General features: G+C 41.2%; 1 pseudogene; it reads right to left on the reverse strand.

Annotated features, from left to right (window-relative positions):
• Nucleotides 1-8,291: 8,291 nt before the first annotated feature.
• LOC145447802 (uncharacterized) lies at nt 8,292-13,468 on the reverse strand (annotated as a pseudogene).
• Between the last annotated feature and the right edge of the window lie 5,775 nt (nt 13,469-19,243).

Below are 19,243 nucleotides of genomic sequence, written 5' to 3' on the forward strand. Positions count from 1 at the left end.
AGGGCAAACGCAGGGCGAGGACATTTGTGCCGCAATGATGAGCTTTTTTCGAGGACCAGCAAAAAACATCAACTTGAAAAAGCTGGTTTCTGTAACTACTGACGGGGCTCCGTCCATGGTAGGCAAGGGAAAAGGGTTGATTGGTCTACTCAGAAAAAATAACGAAATGCCAGACTTCTTCTCATATCACTGCATTTTGCACCAAGAGCAATTGTGTAGCAAGCTCAGAGGTGGAGAGCTGAAAGTAACAATGGATTCCGTGACGAAAACAGTCAATTTTATACTTGCTCACGCATTGAAACACAGAGAGTTCCGTTCTCTTGTAGAAGGATATAAAAGTGCATATACCGAATTGACAATGCATGCGCAAGTGAGGTGGCTGAGTCGAGGAAATGTTCCCGCCCGATTCATGGAGCTGCTTCCGGCAGTCCGCATATTTTTGAAAGAGAAAGATCGACATGATTTACTTGGGTCACTGGGAGATGAAATATTCATACAGAACGCAGCTTTTCTTACTGATATAACGCGCCACTTGAATTCATTAAATCTTACCCTTCAAGGAGAAAAAAAGATTTTGCCAACGATGATGAATGACGTGGCTGCACTCGAGACAAAACTGAGCCTGTTTGGGCAGCAACTTGAGGTCGGTGATTTCACGCATTTTCCTGTTCTAGAGACCCAAGTGTCGCAACAGCCACGATTTTACTCACCAACCCCTTATCGCACCTACGTCAGGGAATTCATGGCGGAGTTTTCATTTCGATTCGCGGACATTAAGTACTTGGGAGCCGTGCTGGCATTCCAGAAAATCCGTTCTCTTGCAACGTTCAGACTACTTCATTGTCAGTTGAGGCAGCACAATTTGGAGTAAGAAATGCTGAATTTGAGGAACAACTGATCGAACTGCAGCACAACAATATCCTCAAATAACGACCAAAGGAGGAGAGCATTCAAACATTCTGGATATCCTACGTACCGAAGAATTCATACCCCGCATTGATTTTGTGCGCTCATAAGATTCTCTGTTGTTTCGGATCCACTCATTTATGTGAAGCCGCTTTCTCTGCGATGGGAATGATAAAATCAAAAGAGCGCACCCGTATAACTGACATACATTTGGAAGATTACATGAGAGCTCTGCAACCGGATTTTAAAGTGCTTGTGAACAAAATGCAGACTCAGAACTCTCACTAAATCAACAATTGTTCTCTGTTTTGTTTTTTAGATTGCAAGTGAAGGAACAGAGTACAATTGTTGATTTAGTGACAGTTCTGAGTCTGCATTTTGTTCACAATCTAATTCATTCTTATGCATTCTAAAACATGAGTGGACAATTTTTATTGTGCAATATATAAGTTCTCCGATACGCCCCGGTGATTTCAGCGGGAATCCCCTGCGATGACCGAATACCGGAGAGCAGACCATCGAATCGATGAATTTAGTTGTTCGCAGAATACTTCAACCTAAGAACAGCTTTAAGCTGACCATCGTGATGACGGAGAAAAGCGAGGTGTGGAAGTATTTTTTACTGTAGATAGTGCTGGTGGTGTTTTATGCGATCTGTGCAAGAAGCCTATAAGCCAAGGCTCGGGACTAACAAAGCGTAAAAGTACCAGTAATCTATGGAGTCACCTGAGGGGACACCATGATGAGGAATACAAGGGCATAGAGTGTAAGAAAATCAAACCAAAGAAACGCCCAGCAGAGCCAACAATTCGTAGGGATATTGATTCTATGAGAATATGGGCCAATTCGGACAAAAGAGCGAAAAAGATGGATCAATTGATTGTAGAAATGCTGGCAACTGACAACCTTCCTTTTTCAACTACTGAGAAGCCAGGATTTATCAGGGTTATGGCAGCAGCTGAACCACGCTATAATATGAAATCAGAGAAATATTATAGAACTCAAGGTCTTCAAGATGTTTACAGCAAGCAGAGTTGAAAAGAAGATAAGGGAGCTCCTCAGTTCAACCAAGTCGAGCAAGATGTCCTTCACAACCGATTGCTGGTCAAACTCCACCGAAGCCCTTATCAGCTTAACTGATCATTTTATAGATGACAAATGGGAAAGAAAACAGGTTATTCTCAATGTGAGAGCGATGGAGGGTTCACACACAGGACAGTACATTGCAAACTGCTTTATCTCAATGTTGCAATATTGGGAGATTGACAGTGGAGCTAACATGGTCAAGGGGATGGGTCTAGCAGACGTGAACAATGTGAGTTGTTTTGCTCATTCACTTCAGTTAGTTGTAAACGATGTGCTGAAGGCTCCGGGTGTACTGAAACAGTTGTTGGCAAAGTTCAGAAGCATAGCCACCCATTTCCGTCATTCTGTGTTAGCCAAGCAGAGACTATCAGGCATTCAGAAGTTACTAGGGATGGATGAGCATTCTATTCTACAGTCAGTTCCAACCAGATGGAATTCAGATTTGCCAATGTTGGAAAGAATGCTTGAGCAGAGACGTGCTTTGGCCTTGTATGCTAGCGAACATGGACGTATAGTATGTTAGACCAATGACGGGTGGGGTATCGCTGAACAGTTGGTTGGGTTGCTGAAGCCATTTGATCAAATCACCAAGGACATCAGCCACGCAAGTGCGAGTCTAACACTTGGTATGACAACTGACAGACTCGCACTTGCGTGGCTGATGTCCTTGGTAACATTAACACTTGGTATGACAACAGACAATGTTCTCAAAATGCTGCTGCAATCATCTGAGGTAAATACCATGTATTCTGGAATTTCTTCTGTCAGGGCCACACTGCTGTCAAGGCTTACTGCAAGGTTTTCACACATTACCGATTGTAAATTTATTGTACTTGCCTGCTTCCTCGATCCACGGTACAAGGATAGACTATTCGATAGCTTGGGAAAAAACAGATGCAGGGATTGGATTGTGGAAGAAGGAAAGGAAGTTCTTCAACCGTCGCCATAAATTGATACGCCCGTACCTCCAGAGGAAGCAATGGGACTTTTACAGAAAGCGACTGCATTTGACCATATATTCAACACTCTGCTCTCTAATAATGACACTGCTCATTCAAACGAAATGTCCGAGGTAGATCAGTATTTGCTGGAACCATTGAAGGAGAGAAGAGAAACAGATCCCCTGCAGTGGTGGAACCAGAATAAAGAAAGACTTCCAATTCTTGCTACGTTGGCGAAAAAATATCTTGCTGTTCCACCCACTACAGTACCAAGTGAGAGACTTTTCAGTACTATAAGCCTCATTTGTGAAGACCACAGAAGCTCACTCCTGGGAGAAAATGCCGAGAAATTATGTTTCATGAACTACAATCTGCGACTTCTAGACTGGGACTATTGATATATTTTTATTGCCCCACATCATTCATTTTATTTTCAAGCATAGCGTTGGCTGTAAAGCATTTGAAATACATGCCATGAGTTGTTGGATATGCGCTTCGAGCTAGATTCCATATCTTTCGAATATCGGCTTAGTATATCGAGGTTATCGGTATCGGCTAAAAAAAACCAATATCGGTCGGGCTCTAGTTGTACCTATATTCCAGCACGTGAATTAGTGAAAATAAACTGTATGTCGGCTTTTTGCAATTTTTTTTTGTAATAATAAATCCACTAGCAATTGTTTGTAATGCCAGGATGTCGGTTCATGGTAGTTTAAGTGTGTATCAACTTGAGCAACGATTGAGGTGAAGGGGAGCTTCGACAAGGGAAAGTCCGATCTTATTGAACGGTGTGAATATATTTTTTGATGGGTTCTACATTACTCCGACGACAGTCAATTTTATTTTCAGATTGGAAGCGTATGACTGGAATAATGATTGCAGGGAGGACATCATGCCGCGGCCTGTAACGAAACACTCTTCCATTGAGTGGTCAAAAACTGGTTTTAGGGAAATATCTTTATCGTGTCTTGAAATTCTAAGAAAAACCGTTACGTTTTTGTGCATCGATCTGTATTTTGTTACGGCTGTCGGCAGTAGTAGCGACTACAGGTCGGTTCTGGACAACGGCTATAATTTGTTCCGATCCAAGAGTCCTCGCAGCCAGTTATAGTATCGGTGCTCAGTCCAAAGTTTTCTTCACTGGTGTAGTTGGAGCTACGATGAAGTAGTTGGAGCTACGATGAAAAAGAAGGTGTGGAGAATTAAGATTCAGTCTATTGTCATCGTTATAGCTGGGATGTCATTTGTTGTAGGTTTCCTACTGCATAAGGCTTCTCGTCGACTGCAAATTGGGTAGTATTACAAACGGCGAGTATGACTGTCCAGCTGGAAGCGGCGATGGGTCTTGCAAGCACTTAGCATGTTGAGCCACTTTTTACACTCGGTTGAATTAATTGGTACGGAAAGCTGCACCTCCACAATCCAGATGTTCCATCGACCGATGCTCAAGACCGGTGGGCCTATGCTTTATTGCGTATTAAACATTTCCGTTTATATCGAGTAATTCCAATTCTTTGCTCGCTTCAGTATCCCCTGTGAAATGCTCGGAGATGGGCAAATTCAATTATAACTACAAAACCCACGACGATCCAAAACCATTCCGTTTCCGCAACAACCAGAGCTATAATGCTTCTAGGGCTGGGCACAATGATTCGAGTACTCGAATCTGAATCGAGTATTAATTTTAATGATTCGAGTCGAGTAGCAAAAGAGGATTTTTTCGAGTACTGAAATTATACGCTCCTCGCAACTGAAAGGGAATTTACTAGCGAGAATTATACTTTTGGTAGTATTTTCCACCACTAAGGAAGGCTTGAAACCTGGATTGGCCGTGCCGCAGCATACGAGACATAGTACAAAGCTACGAACGTTACTGGAAATCACACATTTTCGAAGTCATGATCATCCCAGAACATTGCCAAGAAGTACAATGACATCGGTATGGTCGAAAAAATACAAAAGTGTCTTTAACGTGACGGATAACAAGCATTATATTGGTTGTAGTGGCATAAAAGGTACATATTTGACCGTTGACACAGTACATTCTCTTGTGACGTCATAATGAGTGATACTCGAATACTCGACTCGAAGCGTAATACGTGATTCAGAATCGAATCACTCAGGTACTCGATTTTGCCCAGCCCTAATGCTTACGTCAGAAGCCAGATAACAAATTTTTGCGGAGCTACGTCGATGGAACTGGTTATGCCATATAACTACGACAAGGCTGACTTACAGGCAGCTGTAAATGATCATGACTACCCGAAGAAACCATTCACCGAATTTTGGGTTGATTCCGCCCTATTGGTATACACGCCATATGAAATTATATTTTTACTTGCGATGCGATACGCCAAGAACAAATATCCTTCAAGGTTTCAGAAGATGACATAAAGGAAATCGAGAAAAACTCTAGACTAGAGTGCCGAAGCGACTGATAAAAGATCAGTAACACCGATAAAGTATTTGTGAAGCGGCACAGACTATCTAAGGATTCATTTCATGAGCTATTAAATCTGCTGAACGAAGATCCGTCCTATGGCAGTAAGAGGTGCCACGCCATCCCGCCTCATTTAAGGCTTCTGGTAGCATTGCGCTTCTTCGCAATTGGTCATTCTCAAATGACTGATGGTGACCTATTACAAATGGGGCACAATACGGTCTGTCAAATTGGGCACCAGGTTTCTCGCGCGATTGCCAAACGAAGGCCATATTATATTAAGTTACCAACAAATCAGGAAATGGAGCAGGAAAAGTCGCACTTCTATCAAGAAGACAATTTCCTGGCGAAGTTGAGTTGATCGACGAGACACATGTTTAAATTAAATCACCAAAATCACCAACAGGCGAGAATGGGAAAAGGATTTTTTCCCGTTAATGTGCAACTCATGTGCAAATATAATATGCAATTTTGTCATATTACTGTAAGGTAGCCTGGATCAACGCAAGATATCCGAATCCTATAAAGTGGAAGTTTGCCTCTTTTGGTGTCGATAATTAACGGTTTTCTCCTTGGTGATGGTTGGTATCCTTGTTACCGTACTTTATGACACCAATCCCCAACCCTTCATCCCGGCCACCGTACTTTATGACACCAATCCTCAACCCTACATCCCGGCCAGAAGGAAGGTACAACAAGTCGCACTTAAACACCTGCAACAAAATCGAAAGAGCCTTTGAGTATGGAGACAACGTTTCTGCTGTCTAATGATCCCATTACGAACACGGCTTCGGATTTCCTTGGCTGTGGTTGTTGCAACCGCATGCTTGCATAACTCTGCAATAAGCCGTAGGGAGGCAGAAATGGACGACCCTGCGGCTGATAAGAATTCGTACATCAACCCAAACCTACCAACGTATGCAACTACAGACCCGCCTAACGTTGTATTGGGTCGTGCTATTCTAAATCGACTCGGAGCCAGACATGGGGTGATTACTTCATGAATGTAATCGATTGCGATTACGATTACTTCTGAATCACGCGATTACGATTACGATTACATTGGAAGAGTAATCACGATTACTCACGATTACATCTATTTTGCTTCTTAGAACTAATTTTAGAAGATATTTTGGAAGACAACATTGCGAATTGCGATGAGAAGGCATAATGAGATAACTACTTTCTTTATAAATGATGCGTCATTTGCTGGTTACGTAATAATGTAGCAATTGCCCAACTTTATATGAAACGATTTATCGCACCCAACGATTTCCATTCTTGCCAGGTCCGTAAATGCCGCACCCCAAACTCCCCGATAGGGGAGGGGGCCAGTTCGACGGGGACTCGAAAGTATTTCGCAAATCAACATAAATTATAGAATATTATCGAGAGATTTAAATACATTGAAAGTTGTTTTCAAGCTTCGCAGTTTAATGTCTCTAGATAGCTTGATTTTGAAATGCATACCTATCCCCCCTCAAGAAAAAACATGCGACTCCACGAAGTATGATAGCCTACCGAATAAAGGCCTGAGAGAGGATCAAAAATGAATAGTAATATAATGCAATTACCAATAATATTTGCAAAATTCAGTCATCAACTTGAAAATTGACCACCGTATGGGGACCCAAGACCAACGTTTGGAGTGGGGGACGAATTGCTGTTGTCGTCCTGATTCTAGCTACAACCCATGCTAACATGGTGTATAAGCGGAATGCTATATCGACAGGTTCAGATGTTGAGTTTCGACAGTTTCAAAGAATTGCGAAATAACGGTTGGCGCCCGTTTCATGTGGTTCACATTATACTAAGATTAAGTAAACATAAAATTCCGACTTCCACCTAATGCAGACACTGCAAACCACCGTGACGAGAAACGGCAAAGAACGGCTCGATTATGATATATATCAGCAGCTGTTGATTTTTATTGCTTCGTTGTGGAGATCATAATGTTTCATTTGACGAGCACTAAATTTCAAGTCTCTGTCCTCTGAATACTTCTCGCCAAGCAGCAACGGTCAAGCTACGTTAAACTAAGCACAACCAAACATCAATACAAAAGTTACTTTTGAAATTAGGCAGAGTGGTGATTATTATCCTGTGGCGAGGTATAGCAGGGTTGCCAGACAGCTTTTGAGAAAAAGGGCCAAACCATTTCAAAAAAGGGCCAAACTGGTTTAAAACACCCAAATTGGTCAATAACGTTGTTAAACGATGCATAATAACGTTAACAACGACATTAACGTTGCAATATCACCCATAGACAGGCCGTGTTATTTTTGGCATATGCCAGAAATAACTTATTTTTGGCATTTTTCGGTTTTTATTTTTGGAAGTTTTGGCATCGTCCTCTAAATAGATAGTTTCAGCCTCGAATTAGTCACAAAAACGCTGTATTTGGGCTAGTTTGTCAAAAGACACCACAAAATGTGCAGCATCCACGTATAATCAGTGCCAACAAACAATAAGAAGAAGAAAAAACCTAACGATTTCATAGGCTAATAATATCAAACGAAACCACAAAATGTGCAGTATCCATCGGAATCGGTGCCAATAAGCAAAAAAAAAGAAAGAAAAGCAGCTAACAAACACGCTCAATAGCTGATTGTTGCAGCTGTTGAATAGACTTAAATCGTTTGCACTGTAACAGTGCTTCCAAACTCAGGTCACCTAAGTTTCTCCTAAATTCATTTCTCGCCCAGCGAATCTGGGAAATATCGGCTTAAGCAGTAGCCGTTGAGGGAAATAATGTTGCCAGTCATCCACAAAAGGTGTTCAGAGCTTCAAAATCTTTGGAGGGCCGAACCGGCTTCCATGCATCATGAAAAGAGATCACTTCGCCAGTGCCATCGATCTCATCGCCGAAATAATTTTCTTCCCGAACCCTTTCCAGGAGTTTCCTTTGTTGTCTCTCAACACATTCTATTTAGTAGCCCGACTATCATTTCTCCTTCAGTCTACCGATATATTTTCGGAGGACTTTCTTCAGTTCAGGTGGCATTAATATTACTAACTCGCATGGAAGAGTCCTGGGAAGGTTAGCTTGTTTAAGAACATTGACGCAACAAGACTGTCTGGCAAAACGAGACTATGCAGCTCAGGAATAGCCAGACAGTTTGTTGCGGCACAATGTTCAACTCGTGGTTGAATTTGGGGGTTCCAGTTCCATGAGCAGAATATAATTAATATTTTAATAATCAGTACTGCGGCAGCTTCTCATTGATACCCGTTTTATCAAATTTATAGCTCGACAAGCCGGTCAAAAATGGTCGTAAAATTGCCTTTGGACAAATGGAAAGTATGACGTAAACCAAATGCAGTCAGCTGTTCAATCTCGCTGTGCCCACACCATTTAGGACACCATGCTTTCACCCCTAATGGGTGGGCTGGACCCATATTAAGAAACCTGCCTTTCACAAACGCTCTTCTCGCTTGTAACGCGGTCCTGTTAACACAATACCACGAACGAAATACACTATTTGGCAGGTCGTGTTATTTTTGGCATATGCCAAAAATTGCTTATTTTTGGCATTTTCAAATTTTTATTTTTGGCAGTTTTGGCATCTAGCTCCTGAAATGCCAAAAATAACACGGCCTGCCCATAGACCATTTAGCCAATTACAGGAATTTCCTGATTTGTATTGCTAATACTGTTGCAGGACACTAAATCCACTACACCGGTTGATAGCATTGTAGGACACCGAATCGTAACTAGAATAACTGCTATTGTGTCAAGCCTTTTCCAACTGAATATATTGTCAAATAAAACTTCTTGTGTTTCAATATTGGTCTGTCTTGACCATTCAAACACAGTCCACATTCTATTCCTACACAGTCCACATTCTATAAGAACAATGCCAAATCTTCGTCTTCAACACTGTTTCCACTCGTATCTTTGGCATAAACAATATCTGCCGTGAAATTTTGCAGCATTTTTGGTGTTGCCTGAAAGTTCTTGCAGCACTTGTTTGAAAGCATAAGATTTGCTCTTATCCTTACAATAGCATCCAGAAGTTTTAGCTGCATGCGCTTTCTTGCTTTTGTTTTGACCGATGTAACAAGGGAGAATATTCTCTCCACAACAGCATTGCTCACTTGAGTTACAAGGCATGTTAATGCATACATTGCAAGCTCCTTGAATGAATCATGACAAAGCACTCCGACCCAAAATTCTTCACTGTCGTGTGGAATTCCATGTGCCTTGAATGGTGCCGCTTCTTTCCAGTCAATGAAGATAACCTTTCTGTATTGTTCCTCAATCATACCGATATTATCCCCTGCTAAGTGCAAAAGTGGCAGTTTTGCAAAAGCTGGTCTTGATGCTTGGCTGAGAAGAACCACAGGATTCAATAATGACAAATTCTTGAAAGTATCTTTGACAGGGGGAAGTCTCTTGGAAACTTGACAATCTGCTTCCTCAAGCATAGATAGACATCTTGTCTTAACATTGTTTTGACATTCTTTTTTTGGAATGGTTACATTCTGTTATAAATTTGACTCCGAAATCAACATCATGTATGTTTCTTCTCCTTCCATTGGTGTCATAAAGCCTATTGTGAAGGCTCTGCTGGTGTAAATTCAGTTCCTCGTACAAGGTGTGTGGATCCGCTTTTGTTTGCTGAAAAAGACTGTTCACCCTTTCAAATTCTTGCACAATTGGTGTTGCAAACACAAAATATAAGTAATTGCTGTCATCAGATAGCATTTCCTTTAGAAGTCGAGCCTTGTACTTTCCATCCATCTTCTTTGTAGCTAATTCTGCACTGGTAAAGTAGGCCTTGAGCTCCTGCCAATTTATTAAAATGTTAAACATCACCTTCCCCCTTACTAACCATCTGGTCGATGATAGTTTTTCAAATGGCAGTGGAATACTTGACATCGGCTCAACAGCTGTTGTGGCATTCATGACAAGAAATAGCTCCTTATATGCCTCCCTCCTTAACTCACTGTTACAAAACCATCGTGGTATTTCTGAAAGCATAAATCCAATGTTTGATGGCAGTTTTGAAAATGCATACTGAATGCATAATGCAAGTGAGTGACAGGTACATTTGAGTTGCACACATTGTGGGGACACTTTCTCCAACCTAGACCACACAGAATTGTTGCAACCAAGCATCGCTGAAGCTCCATCTGAGGCAAAACCAATGCAGTTTGCTAGACTTTGATTGATGCTTGTAATTTCTGCATCAATCAAATTGAAAAGATTTTCTCTTGTTGCTTCAAGTACAGGAATTAAACCCAGAAATGCAGTGATTATTTCATTCCTTTTTTCACTAAAGTAGCAAACCAGGATACACAAATGCTTTTGGATAGAGATGTCAGTTGATTCATCGACAATAATGGCATATTTCTTGTCTTTTAAATCATCAATTAAATCCGACTTCATGGAAGGTGAAATGATGTTCTTTATTAAGCATGTACACTTAGTTCTATGCATCTTGATTTCTTCCAAAGTGCTACCTTTTCCATGTGTTACCATGATTTCTCCAAGGTGGTCATTCGAACGAATAGCACTGTGACAGGTTACGCTTACGGCAATCTGAAGTTCAGCCATTTTGAGTTCATCATTTTGGCTGCTTGAACTCTTAACAACTTTTAGCGAAGTTTGCCGTTTCGATGGAACCCTCCTCATATGTTTTTCGGACTTCTCATGCCTCATCAAGTTATTTTGCTTGGGTATCATGGTAGTATGGCATAACCTGCAATATGCATCTTCTGAACCATCACTCGCCTTCTTTAACCAAACAAATTTCGTTTCCCATTTACTATTATACTTCCGCCCTTTATCATAACTGCTCTTCCACTGGCCCTTTGCTGATGATGCCATACTCAAATTGACTTAGCTAGCTAGCTTATGGTAAAAAAAACTACAAAACTGAATAGGGTTGCTAGATAACTTTTGATAGAATACATCAAGCACTGTCTGTAACTACAAGCACTGTCTGTAACCGTAGTAACGTTCTATTCTCAGTACACGACCTCGTTGCCCTGTCGGCTGACTAATTTTGACTATGCATGTTGTAAATCAGATGCGTCTTCTTGAGTGAAATAATACTTTAGATAACACAAATTCCCATCAACAAACAGAGCAAATTAATATAATGCCAAATCTTTATGAAATTATGACAGATTAATTACACATTGAAGTCAAATATGATACCTAAGTAGCCTTAGATAACACAAATTCCCATCAACAAACAGAGCAAATTAATATAATGCCAAATCTTTATGAAATTATGACAGATTAATTACACATTGAAGTCAAATATGATACCTAAGTAGCCTAAGTGCCTTACTAAACTATATTCAACCCTATACAACGGAAAACTAAACATTCCCTTTAGCACAGCGCACGGTTCCTAATCAATCAAGCAAAGCACGTACAGTACAGTGATAACTGGTAAGACCCAATACAACAGGGGCGGGCAACTTCTCTAGGGGGCGGGCCGGATATAGGAAAATTAAGTACTTAGGGGGCTGGATTGCTGAATCGATAGATTGTTCACCAATTTATTCAATTATACAAGGAATAAATCGTATTTAAAGAATGTATTTTAACGACAGCAATGTCATTTCGAAGCGATTTATCGCCGATAATGTCAATGTGGAGTTGAGAACCGCATTGTCATAAAGCAGTAGGCCTAGTTCTCAAAGTTTTTAAACACGCCTCCTTTTTGATGGTGAAAAATTCATCGCACTGCTTCCATATCATGATATCACAAGATAATAAAGACATAAATTGATGAGAGAGTTCTCAAATATGAAATTCATACAATATATAGAGTAATGACCATAAGCTGGAGGTAAATCGCGCGGAGCGCGAAAAATTCTCAGTCAACTGTGACTTCCCGCCACCTTCAGATACTTTCCCGTCCCCCAGCTTGAGAACCGCTGTCATACATGCACCGCCATGTCTGCTTCTCTCTGATCAATCAACACAAGGTGCCATACTAAATTATGATTTCAAGACGTTCGAAAAGCCCGGTACCCCAAATTTAGTAGGTGGCGAGATAGCGTAGTTGTATAATCCGCAGCTACAAAACCAATGTGTTGTGGATTCGAGTCCGACTCCAGAATTCCTATCTAAGAGTTGGAGCTTTATCTAGGCTCCTCCTCGATATCTCATCGGCATAATTATCAAGATGTAGGCCTATATCCCAAAAGCCTGACTGGACGTCTGCCGTGCTACCAGCAGTTTGTTTGTTTGGGGTATTCATGGTGTCTGTCGACTACCAGCAGTTGGCGGTTACGGAATGAAAAGTAAGAAATATCTGCCAGGTGTAAATGACCATTGTGGACGACTAACACCATGATTACCACAAACAACATTAGGGATGAGTACATAGTTAATGCTGACAATGCAAGTCTTTTCGCTTCGACGAACTTACCGTAAGCTCCACTCTCGCACACTGCGCAGTGCGCACATCAGGATATAATAACACACAGTCACTAAAATTTGACGTAGTAAACAAGTTGTGGGAAATCTCGGGAGACTGGTGGGCCGCGGGCCATATTATCATGTAAGACGGAAATCTGTCCGCGGGCCGGACAAAATGCCGTCGCGGGCCGTATGTTGCCCACCCCTGCAATACAAGCATTCAAGCGTCATCATGAGGAAGCATTCTGCGCAAACAATGCCTAAAACGATACCGCTTTTCACGTTTGGTTTCTGGAATTCATATTCATTCAAATAGCTAGTTTGATTATAGATAACTAACCTACGGAGTTATCTATAGTTTGATAGTATGTGCCAACTGCTTCCAAAAAGGGCCAAATATCGAAAAATGGGGGCCAAAGGGCCAAAGATTTTTTTTGGGGCCAACTGCCTCTAAAAAGGGCCAAATTTGTGAAATTTGGCCCCGAAAGGGCCAATCTGGCAACCCTGAGGTATAGTGGCGTCTGGAGTGTATTGATAACATGATACAAGACATAAGCAGTTGTTTTTACAATCACACTGCAATGTACATACGTCATACATCGAATAACTATTTACTATGTGAGAATACTTCTTACGGTTACGCAATGATGAGCAAAGGTAATACTTCTGACGTAATAATGAGCAGTGGCGTTTAAAAATCACTAACCTGGTATAATATCTCTTCCTTGCTCACGAATGTTCACTGTTCAGTTTATGTCATAGTCCTTATACAAATAAAAAGTAATCGCTCTTACACAAAGAAATCGATTAGATATGTGAAGTAGTCGATAACGATTACTTGGGATATTTTGGATATTTTTCGAATGTAATCGATTGCGATTACGATTACTTGAAAATGCTGTAATCGTCGTAATCGATTACGATTACTAATCGCGATTACCCCATGTCTGCTCGTAGCAAACCACTTCACATTGTGATGCGTAGCTTTAAACAAACGTTGAGTTGATCGCAGCTTCGCGGCCCCCTTCAGGTGCCTTCGCGCCCCTTAAGTTAAAGTCCTGCTGGCTTGAGAGGTTGACAACGTTTGTGATAGCTGTTTGATTGTTTGTCAATGTCTGCGATTTTATTCAAACTTGACAGTTTGCTCGCATCAACCACCATGTCACTACAACCACCATGTCATTAAAGTACGATATATTATCAACCGTATTCTTTTAGGCACTTTGCAAAACAAGACTTCAACGCATAACCATTTTTTTCCATTAGGGTTGGTGCGATTTGAGATCAGGACAATTCCGTGCAAAATGTGGATAATAACCATTTTTTTCCATTAGGGTTGGTGCGATTTGAGATCAGGACAATTCCGTGCAAAATGTGGATAATGGCTTCGTTGGCAATAAGGAAAGCGCGTGTACAGTAACGAGGTTGGCCATTGTTGCATTCAAGTACTAGATTAACGTTGCATTCTGTAATATATATGGGTTGTTGATCTTAAGAAATCACATTGGAACCATATTATGACGGGTTCTTCGGGTACATGTTCTCATGCCAGCCATAATTGCCCGACAACAGCTGAATCAAATTTTGAGGTAACAACATGATATGATGTATTACTTGAATCCAGTAAACGAAAAAAAACTGAATAAAGTGAGGAATATAAAGATCAAGAACTCAATTGAAACGCTGGACACGGTTTATATTCAAGCAAGAGCTGCCCTCCCTGAAGCTATATCACCGTTGGAACGTATTTCCTGATTTTCAATATCTTAATTGTCTTCCAGTGACTGGTTCCTGCTTATGGCCGCATTATGGAGGCAAGCAATGGCGATGATTATGGTCAATGAATTGTCCATCCTAGTTCGCAATGGAATGCTGAGAGCCAGGAATCTGCGCTTTAGCACTCCGAAGCAGTGCTCCACACGGGATCATGTCGCCATGTGCATCTTGTTATAGCGCTTTTCCTGGCGGGTTGTGGGATTCATCAATGATGTCATCAGATTAAGCACGCAGGCATAGCCGCTATCGCCCTGAAGAACACCATCGAGTAATCCACTCTCCAAGTCATCCTTGATTGAACTGTCATTGGAAATCTGGGAGTCGTGAGTAGAGCCAGGCCAACTGACAACTATGTTTGGAATTTCCCGGTTACTGTCACATATCACTGGCACAATCACTGACATGAATCCTTTCCTGTTTCTAAATATCTCCGCCTGGTGATACAGCCGGAATGTGCGTACAATCAATCGCCCTCTCGACTCCCGGAAAGCCATCAATTCTGAAGAAGCCTTTTTTAAGCTTCCGAGCATCTGCGTAACAGTATTGGATAAAACTCGGCTTTTGTATGGTGATTGCATAAGCACTTCTATGTATACCAAGCCCTGAACTACTGCCATCCCCGGCTGAGCAAATTTGCGTGATCACCATCTTGCAGATGCATTGGGGGTAGTAGGCTGAACGACTTAGTACAGGCGCTTATGAAAAAACGTCCAGTAGCACCTGTACTGTTAAAATATATTTGATTCGTAATGGGTTCGTAGTATTTTATACGAATGGAGCTTTTAATGAATAATCATCGTAACATTCAGGATTTGTTTCAGCCCAATATCTCGTGTTTATAATGAATAATCATCGTAACATTCAGGATTTGTTTCAGCCCAATATCTCGTGTTTATTTCGGTGTTATCTGCGTAGTTCGACATGTCGAAGATATAAGTGGTTTCGATTGTTCGTGGTAAAATAAGGTTGTCTACGTGTCATCGTATGTCTTTATTTGTGGTTATATTCCTGATGTAGATTGCTTTACTCGCTGTATCCAGCTAAATAAACGTACTTATGTTCAGAAATTTCTGTGGTCGCTGAGTGCCTTTATCACAATTACTTGGATAAGGCGATTGCCATGACATTAACAATTTGACTTGGGTATAATCCTGAGGGAGTTTTCTGATGCTGTCTTCTTGGAATGTAAGGAAGCCGCGTATATATAAGGTGATTTAATATTAGTTTATGCTAATATATTGTAAAAAGTTCAGCTTCGAACTGTAAAGAACGTAGTTCTTGGCTTCTTATTGTCACGAACAGATGCATGGCTACCGTTGTGCCCTATGCATATTCAACAGTTTTTACGTTTGTGGACATTGAAACGTTTGCACTGAAATTCAATTGATCTGGAAATAATAGATTATTAGCAATGTTCCCTTTAAGCTTCGCACGTGCGCAGTGCTTACACGGTCTCTGCGCACAGAAAATTCAAGTTGCGCACAAAAAATCTGAAGTGAGGACCATTTTTTTAGTCGTTACGCACTGTTGTCCAAGGTTCTGTGCAGTTAGTTGATGAGTGTGCGCAGACTCGTCAAAATTAGAGGGAACATTGATTATTAGGCTACAAAATGTTTGTAGAATACATGGATTTCAGTATTCTAATTTTCTCAGACTCAGTACCGGTACATATTAATTTACTGTGTTCGTTTATTGGCATTAATGCTGCATGAAACTTATTTGGAGATGATTGCCATCTTGATGTAGCATACCCAAAATGGCATAACAATATTGACTCCTATATGCTCAATGCTCATTCAATCTTTAGTTTGCAAAGATGAAGACATACATGATTGCAGCCAAGTGCCTGACAGTCAGCATTCAATGATGCTCCATCGAATCGCAAGGCATCTCATTTTAGTAGCAAAACTATCGAATGTAAACAGTCTCTCAAGACTCTCCCGTTACAATAACAGCTGAATCCATCGACAATGGCGAACTCGAACTGAAAGACGTGCATGTCACGACATTATGATCTTACTGGTCTAATAATAGTCTTTCGAGCGTAAAATTGACCTGACGAACACTCTGATGAACCCAGGGGATGCTCGAAAACCCCAGATCTGGGTGGAAAAATCCAGGGGTGGTGTAGCCGATTGTAGCCGTTCCCTCGCTTATCTAACACTTTATAGCAGAAGAGGATGACTACTCCTTTCAGGTTCTTCCTGGATACAGACGGATCACCGATTGGAACAGCTGTATTGATATATATAACCAACAAACGCACTGGTCAGTCAACACGCAACGAACTCTACTCTCTACCGGAAACCTTTCCTTTTTTCCCGCTGCATATCCGAGTGGTCTTGCCGCGCCGGGGCCAAAGGTCGGGCGGCTACAGGTGGCCTTTCTCACTAGCTGAAACAGCTTTGGCGATAGTTGGTAACAGCATTTAATTGAGACAGAATCAGCTGATATGAAGTGGTGGGGTATCTTGGCTTGACATGTGATGGCGCAGATACTGCCAAGACTGAGAGTCTTAGAAAACCACTTAGGGATTCCCACAAGATTGTCTTTCAGATAGTAGTACTGTTATGCAAACTGTTGTCAGGTATCGTACGCAGCTCATACTGTAGAATACAATGATATTCATGATCCCGATATTCTTTGTTGTATTTGTATTCCTTCAATAAAAGTTCTTTTGTGGTAACTATGTGTGACTTATTTCGTCTCGATGTTGCCTTGAGACTGGTATTGAGTTGGCGAACCCTGCTGTACAAACTGGTTGGATCTGTCTGAGTATATAGAAAAATATCCACTTCAACACACAATCTCTTCACTCGGTGTTGCTCGACTGAAATCTTTTGCCACGGAAATTTAGATGGGACAGAGCGATATCTCGTATTCTGTCTGCAGCAATGCGTTAGCCTGATGTTATTATCGTGGAATTGTCTTACATATACTTTTGCATTCCGAGAGCTCTAGTAATGTAAATCACTGACTGAGACAAGTCTGATATCACTATCGTGGAAATGTCTTTCACAGACTTATATTCTCTGAGTGATCTAGAAATGTAAATTACAGACATATTGACAATTTATTGCTTCGTCAAAAATAATCAAATTTGACTGGAAATCATGAAATCACATGTAAAGGTCTTATACTACTCGTCACAACTATTGCAGTCGACTAATACAGTGCACTCATTTTTACAGAGGATATAGCTCAGTGGAGGTAACAGAAGAAGAAACACAAATAGGAGTCGAGGCAATAATAATATGCAGATTGTCATAATAATATGATGTTTATGATAGAAGTAGATTGAAATGAATGTTATAAATAACAAGTTTCTCACAAATATGCCAGTGTTGCACAAACCTCAAATAAAATCCTTTCCACAGTAACCTCTCCTACGTTCCAACGTAATACAATATTTCTTTATAGCTTCTTGTCCTTTGCGATGGAAGCTACCGGTACCATTCACCATTCTCTCATTACTGCATAATGCACATAGGGACGCAACAACGAATGTGTGAGACACCATTCGGCTTCGTTTTTACATGCTGTATGCAGGCACTGGCACATATAGATCTACGACTATAATGACCTACGTTGCGCCCCTTCAAAAGTGATGGAGTATCAAAACCTCCGATTGGACATCTGGCCAACCTTTCGTAACAATGGCGCCACCCATGCGCAGCCAGTGGAAATCGTCTATTCCAAATAATGCTAGAAGGCCCTCTTTGATTTGTGTTTTCATCAGTGTTGCCAACCTCGCGGTTTTCCCGCGAATTTGAGCTTGTCGTTTTCGCGATTAGCGGTTTATTTTCAGGAGTCACAGGTTGCCTGTTCTAGGGCTTGTTTGATTTTTTAATTTGCTTGTTTTGCGCTTTTTTTTAATAAATAATAAAATTATTATGATTTAAATGTTTTTCCACTTTTCAGTCGTAGTGTGTGTGTGACAGCTCTACCCCTTGAGCCATGGCCATGAGGTGTCACCATTGAGCGAGATCACATGCAGACGCAGTTGAAAGCAGTTCTCCCTTCAGTTCTGGTTAAGATCGTACTGTTTAGTGTCTAGAGTGGCGCGTGGTTTGTCCTGTTCTGTGTAGAGATCACATAAAAATACAAGTTAATATCCCTTTGTGGACTGAATATATTCTCTATGGCTGGAAAAAATATTTATATGCGTAACTTTAATTGTTTTGCCTCAACTTAGACCAGTGGTTCTTAACCTTGCCCCCAGCGCCCCCCAGGGGGCGCTGGCGATTTTGAAGGGGGTCGGAAACGCTCAGGGGGCGATATGGGGGGCGCTGGGCTCAGGGGGGCGGTATGGGGGGCGCTGGAGAAAAATGAATTCGCAGTAGATGATGCGGTGATAGGACATATCCTTAATGAGTATTCAGAGCAAATTAACACCGAAAACTTCGTTACATATAGCCTTCAAAATACATATAGGTTTAATTGTCCATGGGCGCCTAAATGACTGACACCGAATGTTCCTGTCTTGGCAATCTGAACCCCAGAAGACGAATTCCATCTGGCAGGGAAAAATTATATGTCAGTGAAGAAATACCAATCTGAAATCGTGTGCGTCTTTTAGTTTAGTACGATTGGGCGACAGGGATATTCCTGTTGGGCGATATCCCCGTTGAGCGATTCTATATTTTTTGATATTGCAGACAGGGGGTCACGAAATAACATTATGCAACGAATTCATACCAACGGGTTCGC

This window comes from Botryllus schlosseri, chromosome 10 (genome assembly GCF_051294905.1).
Source record: "Botryllus schlosseri isolate E-star chromosome 10, Bs_hap1, whole genome shotgun sequence".
Taxonomy (NCBI): Eukaryota; Metazoa; Chordata; class Ascidiacea; order Stolidobranchia; family Styelidae; genus Botryllus; species Botryllus schlosseri.